Genomic DNA, 16,420 nt, shown 5'->3' on the forward strand with positions numbered 1-16,420 from the left:
CCCTGGGAAAAGCCATAGGACAGAAGCAGCAGGAAAAGAGGAGGAGAGCTCACCATTCAAATTAGTTATCCCCACACAACAAAAAAAGCCACCTTCAGGGCCTCAGTGCCCCCCACTGCTAGTAGCACACTGTCTCTGACTCAGAGATGCATCCTCACCTAACAGCTGCACATAATCAGAACACAGACTTAAACCGTCAGATCAAGGGATATAATAGGTTAATAATCATACATACAAACAAACTTCATTGAATAATTTATGTCTGTGTGAATGTCATTATTAGCCTGGATTTTCAATCATCTAATAGTAATTGTTTTGTGCAGTGAGCTCTAAGCCTACAGTTTAAGTTCTACACTGTAAAAAGTAAATAAATAAATAAAAATAAAACAACGCACACAGAACATTCCCTTAGCATTGGTATATTGTTCCCATTTGGCTTGGGTCACATTTTTTGGAAACCAATTCCTAAAGTTCTAAGAACATTAATTTTAAGATTTATTTTTGTAACCATAAACTTATGTTCTCAGAGCGTTGCAGGGAGATTTTGTTTGTGAGAGCCTAATAAGTACCTGTGAAGAACGTTCTCTAATGGTTATTTTCTATAAACTAACCTCTCCAGAACAGTGCAGAAAGTTTTTTTATTATATTTTTTTATGTATGTATATATATATAAAATCCAAGTAACCTTATTGACAAATAGTCATATTTGAACTGATAATTAAGTGATTCACACTTTCTATTTAAACAAGGAATAACTAGGAAATGAACACAAGATTTTAGTATTTTAGCGTGGAAACGGTAACATTTTCAATTTAGCATTTTATTTGCAGTGAAATGTGTGTCCACTCCATCTAATGGTCATTAACATTAATCTGTAGCGTTTGAAGTACGGGCACTCTATTGTGTCTTTGTGAAAGGTTTAGTATGTGAACACAATGACTTCTAACGCGTTGCCTGAAAGATGGACTGAAAGAACCAAAGGCGAGGCCCTACTTAAAACGAGTACTTTATGCTAATGAGACTCCCTGTGCAACATTTCAATGAGGCTTTTTTACTCAGGAAATTTAGCCGTTCCTGTTTTCCCAAGCCTTCAGAGCGACAACAACGACCAATAAGAGCGACACTACCATTTCAAATCAAAACAAATCAAGAGATTCACAAATTTAACACCGAAAAATTGACCATACATCAGTGTAATTACTATTTACATTTTTTATAAATGCACTGAAAACACAGATAAATGTAGGAAATAAATGATTAGTGTGGCTGCTGGTGTTGCAATTGTGCAGGTGTCAAACTACTTGATTTGTCACGCAGGTGGCGGTAGCGCGCATATGTTTGTGACTTCCCACAGCTCGTTCAGATTGAGTGAAAATCTGCAGTTTCTTAATTAGGACAGATTAGCTAAACACACGAAGGCTATGTGAGACAAAATGGTCAATTAGTTTGTATTAATTGGTGGAAGTGTGTGGGCGTCCGGGCACTCTGACAAGAGGCAGCCCAGCTACTCTCTTCTATTTTTCAAGTAGCATAAAATTAAATATCCGGCTAAACTATTTCAGAGTAGCGCCATATTAGGTTTTTGACAAGGCTATGAGGGATACTGTAGATTTTCCGTTTGTTCAGTGGGTTGTATCTACTGTTGTTTAAAGCGGTATTGGTCTTTCTGCTGATGAAATATTGAAAAAACATTGTTCCATTGAAAACATTTCAGACGACAAAAAACTGCATAGTTTGACTTCCATCAAAAATAAAAAAAAATAAAATGGCGGAGCTTTTAATTTATGGTTTATACATCCTCTTGCCCATTTTTTCCACCTCAATTTTCTGCAACACATTCAGATATTCTCGAACTTCAAACTTTGTTTTGTAGATAATTGTAGCAGTGGCGTTATGGGGGTGGGCTTTTGGGGGCTTAAGCTCCTAATGTTTTGTCCTAAGCCCCTGATATTTTATAAAATGTTTAATGACTTTGTTCGGCCAGTAGTCTGTCTGTCCATGATGAATAGCAGGGACCACAGTAGATTACTGCTTGTGTGTTTATTCAGTTCAGCACAGAAATTACTGGTTGGCTGAGGTGTTGGATGGGTTTTATCTACAGGTGCGACTCACTCAGCTCCCGAGTTCATTAGTCAGGGCACTGATCAGGGAGTCTGCCATATTAAGGGCTGTCCTAATCGCAAAATCCCTCCAGTGCACTGAATCATTTGCTCCCTAAAAAAACCCACAGGGAGCATCGTTGCTTACTATGGCTGTGTCCGAAACCAGGTAAATGCTGCCTCTGGAGGCTGTATACGGAGGTAGGAAGGGATCAAGGCACGTCCATATCCAATGTTCGTGTCACATCCTGTCGACTGAGATAGCCTACCTTCATCTGATCGATTTTTGAAGGCAGCGTAGATGTATCCTTCGCTGCCTATCAAATCCCACAATCCTGTGTGTGCAGGATTTAAATGTATCCAAATTCAAACAGAGCTTTTTGAAAACACTGTCCCAAGTGCATAGATTTGAAATCGCTGTCACGTTGTAGTTTGGACTAGGAAAATGGATATATCTGAAAAGAAAACGCATTTGTTGTCATGTGATAGTCATGTGATCCATTCAACCACAACAATTAAGATGGCGCCCATGATTTTGTGGCGATTTTGTGCCAGATATTCACTTTGATAGCGCCGTTAAAGATAAATGTCACTTTGTACAATGCTCACATTGCATTCTTTCAAAGGCGACGGGAAGTTTACTCGAGTTGGAGTCCAGTGACGGAACACAGGGACAATTGCGTTTCAGACCGTACATGCAAAGGCAATTTTTTCATATTTGCATTTTCATATGTTATATGAATAGATTTTCAGAATCTTTGCACCTTTAATATAAAAATTACAACCTATGAAATGCCACTGAAAACCAAAGTGACAAATTTCAGAGAGAGCAAAAAAAACTTTGTGGAGAAAGTATGACTCAACAGTGACATTATCAAGATCAGGACATCCCTCCAAAAGTGATGAGAAGACAAAGAGAAAACTGTTCAGGGAGGCCTATAGCAACATTAAAGGAGCTGCAGCTCTTTCTGGCAAGTATGGTTGCTCCCTACATGTGATAACTATCTCCCGTATTCTTCTCTGTCTGGGCTATGGGGCAGGGTGGCAAGATGCAAGCATTTTCTGACGAAAAACAAAACAAAACATCCAAGCCTGGCTAAACTTTGCAAAATATATATCCAGTCTCCCAAAACCATGTGGAAAAATGTGTTCTGGTCTGATGAGTCCAAGATTAAACTTTTTGCCCTAAATTGTATAAGGTATGTTTGATGCAAAAACAACACAGCACATCAGCAAAAGAACACCATATCCAGGGTGAAGCATGGTGGTGGCAGCATCATGCTTTGAGGCTGCTTTTCTGACGTGAGGCTTTAGAGAAGGTAGAGGGAATCATGAATAGCTCCAAGTACCAGTCAGTTTTGGCACAGAACTTTCTGGCGTCTGCTAGAAAGCAGAAAATGATGAGAACTTTCACCTTTCAGCATGAAAATGATCCAAAGCACACATCCAAATCAACAAAAGAATCAGAATCAGAATAAGAATCAGAATCAGCTTTATTGCCAAGTATGCTTATACATACAAGGAATTTGTCTTGGTGACAGGAGCTTCCAGTCTACAACAATACAAACAATACCAAAAACAGCAGCAAGACATAGGTAATTAAAACAAAAAAGAACACAATATAAATAATTATACATATACGTACATACACTCACCTTCATACATACCCACATACACACAACGTAGTGCAAATCTAATACAATCTGTATATAAAGATTGAGGATGGCTTCAGCGAAAAAAAGATTGATGTTTTGGAATGGCCCAGCCAGAGCCCAGACTTGAATCATATAGAAAATCTGTGGGGGGCCTGAAGAGGGCCGTACACATGATGTCCTTGCAATCTGACAGATCTGGAACGTTTTTGCAAAGAAGAGTGGGAAAATATTTACAAGTCAAGATGTGCCAAGCTAATAGAGTGCTGTAATAAAATTAAAGGGTGCTTCAACTAAGTTTTATTTTAGGGATGTGAACACATACCGTATGCAGTTAGGTTATTCTAAGTTTTTTGTTTTAATATGTATTTCCCTTTAATTTGTCACTTTGGGTTTCAGTGGGATTGTATAAATTGTAATTTTTAGATTAAAGGGGCAACAGTTCTTATATAATTTATCTTTGTTTCATTTTTTACATCATAAAAACCTAATGTTTTAACGGGTGTGTAGACTTTTTATATCCTCTGTAGAAGAGGAGGTCAGTGGCGCCATCTGCTGGAAAACTTCAATTTCTGTACTGAAGGTGGACTGGTTCTTAGGTAGGCTTGGTCATCGCCATGGTGTGTCGGTAAGGACACAGAGACAGGGAACCATTTTAAATGACTTTAATGTCCATTAAGTTCACTGGTTACATTGGAATGGATGGTAACTCGTCTACATGTGGTGATGTTATGTTATTCTAGACTCATTTTATTTACGTAATTTATTTCTTCTTTCCTTTGTTTAGACCACACACACACACACACACACACACACACACACACACACACACACACACACACACACACACACACACACACACATATAGACGAGTTACCATCCATTCCAATGTAACCAGTGAACTTAATGGACATTAAAGTCATTTAAAATGGTTCCCTGTCTCTGTGTCCTTACCGACACACCATGGCGATGACCAAGCCTACCTAAGAACCAGTCCACCTTCAGTACAGGAATTGGTCCTTCGAGCCGGATACAGGTCATTACCATGGCAACCCCAGTGTCGGCGATGTCGAAGTCTGCCCCTGCCTCATCCCGACGTCCACAAAGAGCGATTCAGAGGCCTGTTTACCTAGATGACTATGTGGTTGACTATGCTGAGAACCCATCAGGACAGGCTGTTAGACCTAAAGAGAAGGTAATGGTGACTTCAACCCCCATCTCCTCTCACCACCCATTCGGAACAGCTGGATCATCTGAGGAATTTATGCTGCAAATAATGGAAATTAACAAACAACAGAGCGAGACTGCTAGGCGCCAAACAGAGCTCTTGGAGAAAGTCCTGCTACACAGCACTCCTCAAGCATCTGCTCACTCCTCACGAGCATCATCCCGACATCAGACACCTAGAGCCCAGATCCTGAAATCAGTGGAGAAGGGACAGTTGAAATCCGATGTTAGCCCTGGTAATGTCTGCTCAAACAGCTATCCTTGGCCGCAGCCTGTCAAACCCCAACCCCCTTTCTTTGAGGAGCTTTCGCAGGTATTGAAAAAAACACAAATTAGAGACACTCATTTCCAGTCACCACCTCCTGTGAGCAGAGAGAGTACCCTTTCGGCACACCAGTACGCCTCACCATGCTGCAGTTCTCTGTCAGATCCAACCAGAACCCGAGTGCACAACAGAGAAGAGCCCTGGATGAAACCATTGCCTCCTCACCCTGAACGGAGACCGAGCCAGACAACCCAGTTTCCTTTTTATCAAGTATCAGCCCCAGAGACCTTTCCAGTACATAGTCAGTTTGCTTCAGAGTCTGAGCCCATGCAAGAAACTGTGAACCCAGTTAAAACATCTCAGCTTAGAGCTGACTCTGTACCCTTCACTCCCCATCCCTAAGGCCCAACCTTTCCAGATTTCATTAAAGAAGACAGAGCCCAGTACGTGGAACTTAGGATGGCTCTGGACAACCTGCATCCACAATTATCAGAGCATTATAAGTACTCAATCCTTCTTAAGCATGTGAAGGTGCCGAATGGTCACAGGTTAGTGTTAGCACATGCAGAGTCAGTCATGCCTTACACTAACGCCCTGCAAGCCCTGGACAGAAGGTATGGTCGTCCCTACCAGTTCGTACTGAAGGAAATAGAGATTTTGGAGAGCCTGCCACCCATCCGTGCTGGTGACGAGCGGACATTCGACGACTTTTCCCTCAGAGTCCAAGCAATAGTCGGCATGCTCAAAGCCCTAAAGGGGGATGGGATTGAAGAACTGCACAGTGGGTCAAATGTGAAACGTCTTCTGAATCGTCTTCCTCGTTCACAACAAACTCAATTCAGGAGGCATTACCTCAAGAGAAACCCAGATAAGACTAAGTTCTCCCTCCTCGAGTTTGCAGATTGGCTGCAGCTGGAAGCTAACTGTATGGAATTTGACCCAAGTGATGAGACAAGAGCCACAAAACGAGACCAAAGGGTAGCAATTCGGGGACAAAGTAAACATACCACCATACTTCATGGCGGGGAACAAAGACAAGGTATAGAAAAAGTAACCAAACCCAAGGCAGTTCATCCCAAAGGACCCACCAAACCCAAAGCCATCTGTCCATACTGCAGTGCAGAACATTACCTTAGCCAGTGTACCACATTCATAGCATTAACCAAAGAGCAAATGGTTGGCTGGATCAAAGACAATAAACGGTGCTGGAAATGTGCACGCTCCCACATGGCCAAAGACTGTGACCTAAAGAGGCCTTGCCACCTTTGCCAAGCCAAGCACCTCTCCATACTCCACGACATCAACCAAAGGAAGGATGAGGTTACCAGTGAGAGCAATAGCCTGTATAACTCCACCACAGAAACTTTATACTTGGACCAACCTCGATGTGGTTGGAAAGTGTTTCTGAAAGTCATGAAGGTTACCATCCATCACCAGCACAAAACTTTAGACACATTTGCTGTGCTTGATGATGGCTCAGAGCGCACCATTTTGCTCGCCACAGCTGCACAACACCTCGGTTTAAAGGGCAGACCAGAGCAATTGAATTTACGGACGGTGCATCAAGACATCAGGACATTGCATGGTACTTCTGTGAATTTTATCTTATCCACCCCAAGTAATCCAAGGGAAAAGTTCAACATTCAAGGGGCCTTTACAGCAGATGAATTTGGGTTAGCAGAATACAACTACCCAGTGAATACCCTGCAGGAAAGGTACAGACACCTCAGAGGGATCTCAATACCACCTCTGGTCAAAGCTTGTCCCCTACTGCTTATCGGTTCAGATCATACTGAGCTCATAACCCCAATTGAGCCAGTGCGATTGGGCCCACCTGTGGGCCCAGCCGCTGTCAGAACTCGTCTCGGCTGGACTTTGCAGGGCCCCTCCAAATATCTGCAGGATCAACTCTCAGTCTCACAGCAAGACCAAGAAGCACTGAACATGCTAGAGACACAGACAGTGCGAGTGAAAGTGGATGGAGTTGAACGATACGCCACTCCACTTTTGAGAGTTAAAACAATGCCTCTATTACATGCTCCAAAGGATGCGGTGATGGGCCACCTCCGTAACACTGAACGTCGGTTAGCTAAGGACCTGCCATTAGCTAACAAGTATCAAGAAGAGATCCAAAAACTGGAGAAAGCTGGTTACGCCACTAAAATACCACCTCAAAAGGCATCCCAGTCTACAGAATCATGGTATCTGCCACACCATATTGTGACCCACAATGGGAAACACAGAGTGGTATTCAACTGCTCGTACACCTTTAATGGGGACAATTTAAACAAGCAGTTATTACCTGGACCTACGCTAGGCCCCTCTCTCCTTGGAGTGTTAATCCGCTTCAGAGAACATCGAGTAGCCATCAGTGGAGACATAAAGGGGATGTTCCACCAGATTCGCTTGCTCCCCAAAGACAAACCCCTTCTAAGGTTCTTGTGGCGGGACCTAAAGCCTGGGAATCCACCGGACGTGTACGAGTGGCAGGTCCTTCCATTTGGAGCAACCTGTAGCCCCTGTTGTGCAACATTTGCAGTGCAGCAACACGTTTTCACCCATTGCCAGCAGGGTGATAAAATACGACAATCAGTTGAATGCTGTTTTTATGTTGACAACTGTCTACAGAGCACTGCATCCTCAGTTGAAGCCTGTGAGCTAATTGATGGATTAAGGTCCTTACTGGCTTCAGGTGGATTTGAAATCCGTCAGTGGGCGAGCAATGAGGCCTCAGTGATTAGCCATCTCCCCAAAGAGGCTAGATCGGAAAACACTGAGTTGTGGATTTCCCGCAGTCAATCAGACCCTCAAGAAATGACCCTGGGATTAAACTGGCATTGCGTACCAGACACCCTACATTACCGCCATCGTCCTCTATCCTACCATGAGGTAACAATGAGGAACATATACCGGGTCCTTGCCAGCCAGTACGACCCCTTGGGTTACATAATACCTTTCACTACCAGAGCCAAAATCCTAGTAAGACAATTGTGGGAGAAAGAACGAGAATGGGATGACCCCCTTCTTCCTTCCGAGCTGCTGCAGGCCTGGCAAAAATGGGAATCAGAACTGGAACACCTACCACTAATCACTATACCCCGGTGTTATGTGTCAGCCACACTAGATGTCCCAGAGGTGGAACGAGAACTTCACATCTTCTGCGACGCCTCTGAGGCAGCCTATGGGTCAGTAGCATACCTCCGTACTGAACACCAAGGTCAAGTTGAGCTGGCATTCGTCCATGCCAGATCCAGAGTATCTCCAAAAAGACAACAATCAATTCCTAGGCTTGAACTATGCGCCGCCCTCACTGGAGCACAGTTAGCCAAGCTACTCCATAACGAGCTCTCACTGGAAATCGGGAACACATTTTTGTGGAGTGATTCAACAACAGTACTCACATGGCTGAAAACGGAGTCCTGCAGATTTAAAGTTTTTGTAGGAACCAGAGTAACTGAGATACAGGAACTTACTGAAGGTCATTGTTGGTGCTATGTAGATTCAGAAAGGAACGCTGCAGATGACATTACACGGGGCAAAACCTTGCTTGAATTAACCCAACCCAATCGATGGTGTAAGGGACCTGACTTCCTCTACCTACCACCTGAATCATGGCCAGAAAGTCCTGCCATTGGACTGAATGAGGACCCTTCTGAGCTTCGTAAAGCAAAGTTTTGTGGCCTCACTGCGACTGATCCTGTAACACCACTGCCAGATGCGACTCAGTTCTCGACATTTGAGGAACTCCTGGAAGCTACCTCTAGATCCATGCATGAGGCGGCGGGAAAAACAGGTGACCCAGGATCACCAGAGTACCAGCAAGCTGAAACAAACCTATTAAGGAGAGTCCAATTAGACAGTTTTCCAACAGAATATCAGGCTCTTACAACTGGGGTAGATTGTTTTGGCCCATTCCAGGTAAAACGAGGGAGGAGCAATGAAAAGAGGTGGGGGATAATTCTTAGTCGGAAAAGATGGCGGCACTCACAAGTATTGGCAGATCAGTTTTGGACAAGTTTTATTAAGAATTACTTGCCCACCCTGCAACCACGTCAAAAATGGATGAGTGAATGCAGCAACCTCACACCTGGGACTGTTGTTATGGTAGTAGACCACCAACTTCCTCGTGCTATGTGGCCAGTCGGCAAGGTAATAACCACATACCCTGGATTGGATGGCCGAGTCCGCTCCGCAAAGATCGAGGTAAAAAACAAACACTACCATCGACCAGTGTCTCGTCTCATCACACTACCTGCCATTCCAGATAATGACCCTACAACAGACTAACAAAGAAATGGAATGTACATTTGCTAAGCAAACGTAGGGGCGGCTGTAGAAGAGGAGGTCAGCGGCGCCATCTGCTGGAAAACTTTATCCATTCGACAAATATACGAACAAGCCAATCATGTCCCGATCACGCTGTCATGCCCTGATCACGCTGACGGACAGCCAATCAAACCACAGCATTCGTCGGGTGACTGTGTGCAGAACTTTAGTTTCATTTCGTTTATCATTGAGAGATGGTTTGTGTGTTGTTTTCTTCCTAATTCCTGCAGGAGTCTTGTGCGTCAATGACTAAAAGTAAGTGTATTTATCTTGTATATATTGCTGTTGTTGCTGCTGAGCAATACAAGCCTCTGAGTTGTTTATATAAGATAAAGTGATGCACGAGAGACCCGCGGCTCCGCATAAGCGATTGGTCGTGTCTAAACCGCATATGTTTATTTGGAATTGTGTTATGTGAACCCGTTTAGGCCATTGTAGCATATTTCCGCCTAATAGAAATGTTAGTTTGATTACGTGTCGCCTATGATGAATCTGTCAAATGTACACTCAATGTATATTGATCTGTATTTGGTTCATGAAGCTAACAAGTTAAGGATGCACATTATTTATGTATATTGTGTTACAGTGCTTTGTACAGCTTTACATCTGTTATGTTATCTGGTAATTTACATGTGGTGATTTTATGTTATTCTAGACTCATTTTATTTACATAATTTATTTCTTCTTTCCTTTGTTTAGACCACACACACACACACACACACACACACACACACACACACACACACACACACACACATATAGACGAGTTACCATCCATTCCAATGTAACCAGTGAACTTAATGGACATTAAAGTCATTTAAAATGGTTCCCTGTCTCTGTGTCCTTACCGACACACCATGGCGATGACCAAGCCTACCTAAGAACCAGTCCACCTTCAGTACATCCTCTGTATACCATGACTTCCATAACATACAAGGAGTAAACTGTCAGAAATCATGTTTAATTTCTTGTATGATGGCCAGCAATATGTTTATATGTTTTGATCAGGTGTCCAGGAATTGTACAGGGCCAAGGTGGCATAGTGTAGGTACAGTAGCAGGCATGAGCTGGCACAGATTATCCACCGAGCTAACTGGCCATGTGCCTAGAGGCCTCCGACCACACTCTGACCATATATATATATATATATATATATATATATATATATATATATATATATATATATATAGTGTATGTGACTTGAAAGCCTCACTAATAGTTTTCAGTAATTATTTTGCTTTACTTTCTTTTCAGTATTGTTAATTCAATGTTGGGCAAAATGCCCCAGTGATTGAATATAGAAAGTGCATCCCTGTGACTCAATCAAAGACTGAAATCACTAAAAGATTAAGCGTTTTGAATTCGTAAATAACAACAGTGGGTTTCCCCCTTCTTTCAAGGGAAAAATATCATCTGGCTCTCCGGCCAAAGAAAAGGAAGCCCTTTGACCAATAACCAACAGGCTTTATTACATAATCATTATGTAAATATTTTTTTTATCTATTTTCAGAAGTAATCTTGCTTACGCATCTAAACAAACATATTGGTATGATTCATTAGTACCTGGGCATATCTCCTGCCAAACTGTGAATAATAAAAACCTTAATTTACTAACCATAATTTCTATAATATTTATATAAGAAGCCATAAATAAAATCTCTGTATCTCCAAAAGAAAAGTGACAGTTATAGATGATTTGGGTATAGTACAAGAAATGTGTATACAAAGAACAAAATGTATTTAAATGCTCATTTGACTTTAAATTCTCAAAGTTTTAAGATTATATCTGAAATGTATTGCATACCACATTTGACAGTTTATGGATCCACCCAATTGAGCAACAAAGAAATCATGTGTTTAAGGAATATTCTGGGTTCATTACAAATTCATTACATAATGTTTAATACCACAAAAATGTATTTCAACTCGTCCATCCTGTTCTTTAAAAAATGCAAAAATCAGGGTTACGATGAGGCACTTACAATTGAATTGTTTTGCGGAGGGTTTAAATGCAGAAAATGGAATCTTATAATTGTCTTATAATGGAATCTTATAATTGTATAAAAGCACTTACACTAATTATTCTGTTAAAACGTATTATGTATTATTTGAGATGTGAATTGTTTAAATTGTCTTTTTTATAGGATTTGTTGACATTGTTAAAATAATAATGAACCGGTTACATCCCTTATCCATTTAGCTCTCTACCAGAGACATTTGTTTTCTGAACAAATAGTACTCTACATCTTCTCAGAGACTCCATCTTTCTATTCAAACTACACAGAATATATGGCTGCATGTCCTTGCTTTGGTCTTGTAGTGCATGTAGGGGTTAGCTCTGGTGTTGATTGTCCAGAAATTGACTCCTCAGGCTCCCTTCACTGTCAGAGACTTTCAGTAATTCCAACATTTCATCTCCATCAGTGTCCTCCTCTTCCTCTTTCTCCCTGGATGTCTGTGCCTCCCATTCACCTTTCCCTCCAAGCTCCAGATATCCCTTGGCCAGGGACTTGGGACCTCCATTCCACACACCAAGCTCAGTCCTATTCTTGGCACAATGGACTGTTGAGGTTCGATCATCACAAATCATAGTTTGGATGGCATTGTCAGCTACTTTGTCTCCTGATTTGATGCTTAAAACTCTGGCACTGGGAGCCAGTGCAACTGCAGACTTAGTGGTGCACAGCCCCATGTGTATTCGTCTGTGTAGCTTCTGTGGAAGTGCGAGGATAGCTACACTTTTGCTGTTACCTCCAATTCTGAGACCTCTCCTGAAAGCAGTCCCCTTGCTTCTCAATGCTCATAGTAATCCAGAGAAAGTTGTTGGGAACCTAATTTTGTATTTCCATCTCTCACAGCTGGTTTGAACAGAAATGATTGTCTAACCTCTTCAAAATGATCTGGAGAGCTCTTGACTTCACATGTATCAACAGCCTGCCAAAACTATCTGGCAGAACTATCAGGCAAAATATAAGTTCTTATTTATTTCTTTTGAATTTGGAGTGAAATAGGACAAGAAAATTTCCCTGACAGGTTGTGTGAAAATCGTCCATCTTGATATTTAATGACTGAGATTTATTTAAGCTTTCATCTCTTCCCATTTTTATTATTGCAATGCTCTGTATAAGGGACTGAATTTTGAAGATGATTTATCCTGTTGTGTTTATGGAATAATAACTTATCACATTAATGGTGTATAATATTTTCTAGGTTACAATATTTCTTATATTGAGCTTAATACGCAGAGACAACTGTAAGACATGCCTAGTTTGATGCCCTATAAAAGTGTAAACTCTGTGGCTGGGACTGATGGCTCTGATAACTTTAGAAACATCGCTCTCTTTGATTGAGCATCCTGACTGACCAATTTGATATAGAAACATTGGTTCAATCAATGCAGTGTGTTTTTGGCCGGACTATCTGTCAACCAAAGGAAGATGGGGGAGTGTTTGGGAAACCAGTTTGAAAATATTATATATTTAGTTCTGCTAACTTATATTAAATTCTGCAGTGACATTAGCGGTTCAAAAGATAATCACATCATGATTAACTTCATACTTAACAGTCATTCACTTAAATTCCTCCAATTCAACTGACGCATTCAAATCCCACATCAAAACTAATATTTTCTTTGAGTATGGCCCTTAAATTTGTAGTTTGTGCTCATCACTTGTTTTGTACATTGCCTTGCTGTAATTCTTTTTTTTTCACTGTGCAACACAACAGTATTTTTTAGATGACATAAAAGGGACAGTTCACCCAAAATGACAATTCTCTCATGTTTTACTCACCCTCATGCCATCCCAAATGCGTATTAATTTCTTTCTTCTGCAGAACGCAAATTAAGATTTTTGAAGAACAGTTCTGTTCTGTGGGTACTAACAATGCAAGTGAATGGTAACCAACATTTTTGAAACTACAAAATGTACATAAAGTGACAAAAAATCAACACATGACTCCAATGATTAAATCCATGTGTTCAGACATGATATGATAGGTTTGGGTGAGAAGTAGATCAATGTTTAACTCATACATTCTCCTCCCTGCCCATTAGGTGGCAATATGCAAGAAGGATGAGAAAGTTAATTGGAGATTGACTGAGCAGGGAGGAGAATTTATAGTAAAAAAAATGACTTAAATATTAAACTGTTTCTCACCCACACCTATCAAATCGCTCCTGAGGACATGGATTTAACCACCAGAGTTGTCTAGAGTTCTTTTGTTTTTCCATTGTGGGGATTTTGGAGCTTCAGCATTTTGGCACCCATTCACTTGAACTGTAAGGGCCTACAGAGCTGAAATGTTCTTCTAAAAAATCTTAATTTGTGTTCAGCAGAAGAAAGAAAGTCATACACATCTGGGATGTATGAGGGTGATTAAACATCATAAAGAATCCTTTCCCTAGTATAAAAGCAATCCCACAATGTATTATGACACGCTCAATGAAAAACACGAGTGCTTTTTAATTCAGTACTAAATGATCTTCATAAGAAACATACCAAATCTTATTTCACTTAACACCCACATGTAATATGTATTTTTGTGCTTAGAGTGTATTTAGCTGCAGTATATGCTAGTGTCCGAATCAGCTGTTTTTTGGTAAGTCTCTCCTTGTCATGAGAGGAACAGTATTTTTGTGATGCTCTTGTCTAGTCACTTTATGTTAGAGTGGTATTTGTTACCATTAGGCCATTGAGACAAACATGTTATTCTTTTTAGCAAAAACCCAGAATGGTATTGCCAGGTACAGAAAACAGGCAATAAGATTATTGTAAATGGATTATTTTTTTTCCCCACATAGGAACCAGCATGCAAATGTGTACCTTATTGTAAGGTAAGATGTGAGCAATGTTGAATTTACTGCATTCTTGCACACTCTCATTTAGGTTTATTTAGCTTAATGTAGCTTACTGTATTATTAAATACTAGAGTATAGTGCTAACACCACAATATTGTTTTTCTTCATTTTATAGAACATCACTGTGAATCCCTGCATTAAAACTGGCTTGCAGGAGCTTGGGTTCATCTGTTACAATACACTCAAAAACCCTAAAAAAAACTGTATGTCCTCAAGAGAATAGGGGTAATTATTGCCTTAAATTACATGACTATGAGCTGCATTACTGCCAGAAACAGCTAAATAAATAAGGACAGCCACTTATTTATTAAATCAGCTCATTTAAATTAATAATGTTCAAGGATTACCAATAAAATTGGAATTATTTGCACTTTGTGGGATGTAAACTCATCTGACCTGAAACAATCTGAGAGGAAAAAAATTGCACAAACCATCTTACTTGTAAGGGTAATATGTTAATCCAAATATTCACATGTATCATGACTTACAACAATAATGGTGAAAAAATACAAGCATACTATTTTGCTTAAAGGCGAATTAGAATTGTTGGAACTTTGTTGGACTGGAAAGTCTAAGGTGTATCCATTTCTTTTGTTTATCAGGAACTTTTGCAAAATAATGGAAAGAAAACTTGGCCCTGGCAGACATCATTATCTCCTAAACGCTTTCTGGAGTACATTCGACAGATGTTTCAAAGATCAAATGGAGAAATTTCAGGTTAATATTTATTTTGATGTGTTTATTATTTTATTTATAACATATTTATAATGTATTTATATATTTGTTTTTTGTTAATATTTAATTAATGTTTCTGTTAAATATAGATATCATCCAATAAAGTCAAATTCCAAATCAAATTTATGTGTTCACATTTTTGCATATGGATTGTAAAATGTTATAAGAATAGAATAGAACAGAATTAACAAATGATTCATTTATTAATACTTTGGATTAAACATTGCTTACAAATAGTTCTGTATATTTCGCACGACACAGTTTCTTATTGTCAAGTTATTAATAATAATAATTATGAATATAATTAATAATAATAATTATAATAATAATAATAAAAGAAGAAGAAGAAGAGATTTCTTATATATAGTGCCGTTCTACAAACTCAGGGACACTTTAGAAATCCATTACAGAACACAAAAACATACAGCAGTGCAAAAAAAAAAGAAGTAAAAAAGACACATTACAAATCAAAGCAACATAGTGTAAAGAGATGTGTTTTGAGGTGGGTTTTGAGTTCATATGAGGTGGTGTGGTCAAGGATGGATTGTGGAAGGGAGTTCCACAATGTTGGAGCAGTAACACTGAAAGTCCACCCAGTGATGTGATCTTGTAATATGGAGTAATCAGTATACCAGAGTCAGAAGACCTGAGTGAGCGGGCAGGGGAGTAGGGTTAAAGGAGATGTATAGAGGGGTCAAGACCTTTCTTGAGGTGAGTACCCTAACTGCAGAATTCTGTATGTATTGCAGTCAATATGTATTGCAGTCAATTTAGTGTTTTAAAGGGGAGACTAGAAAAAAGGCCTTTGCAGTAATTCATGAAGGGATGAAAGCATGAACAAAAGTGTAAGCATCACTGATATTGAGGATTGGGCAAATTCTAGCAATGTTAGGTGAAAGAAAGCTGATTTGGTCATAAAGTTTAATAGTAAATATATATATACAATAAAATAAAGATCTTATTCTTTCTATAGAAAAAAAAGCAGTCTCAAGAGTTGAGGTTAGTTGTAAAGGTTGGTTGCAGTCAGTGTGAGGCAATGAAATATTAATTGTACTGTAAATGGCATCAGGTCAATGACTGTTCTTCTGTACTTCGATGCACAACAAAGATAGAAATGTATTAGATACTTGGGTCTAAATTGTCTATACAGCTCATCTGTGAAATGTAATGCACAATATGGCCAATGAAGCAAGCAACATGGCATGTCAAAAAGGTAGAAAAGAAAATCCTCCCACAATTTTATTTGATTTTTATTTTG

The sequence above is a fragment of the Xyrauchen texanus genome, chromosome 24 (genome assembly GCF_025860055.1).
Source record: "Xyrauchen texanus isolate HMW12.3.18 chromosome 24, RBS_HiC_50CHRs, whole genome shotgun sequence".
Lineage (NCBI taxonomy): Eukaryota > Metazoa > Chordata > Actinopteri > Cypriniformes > Catostomidae > Xyrauchen > Xyrauchen texanus.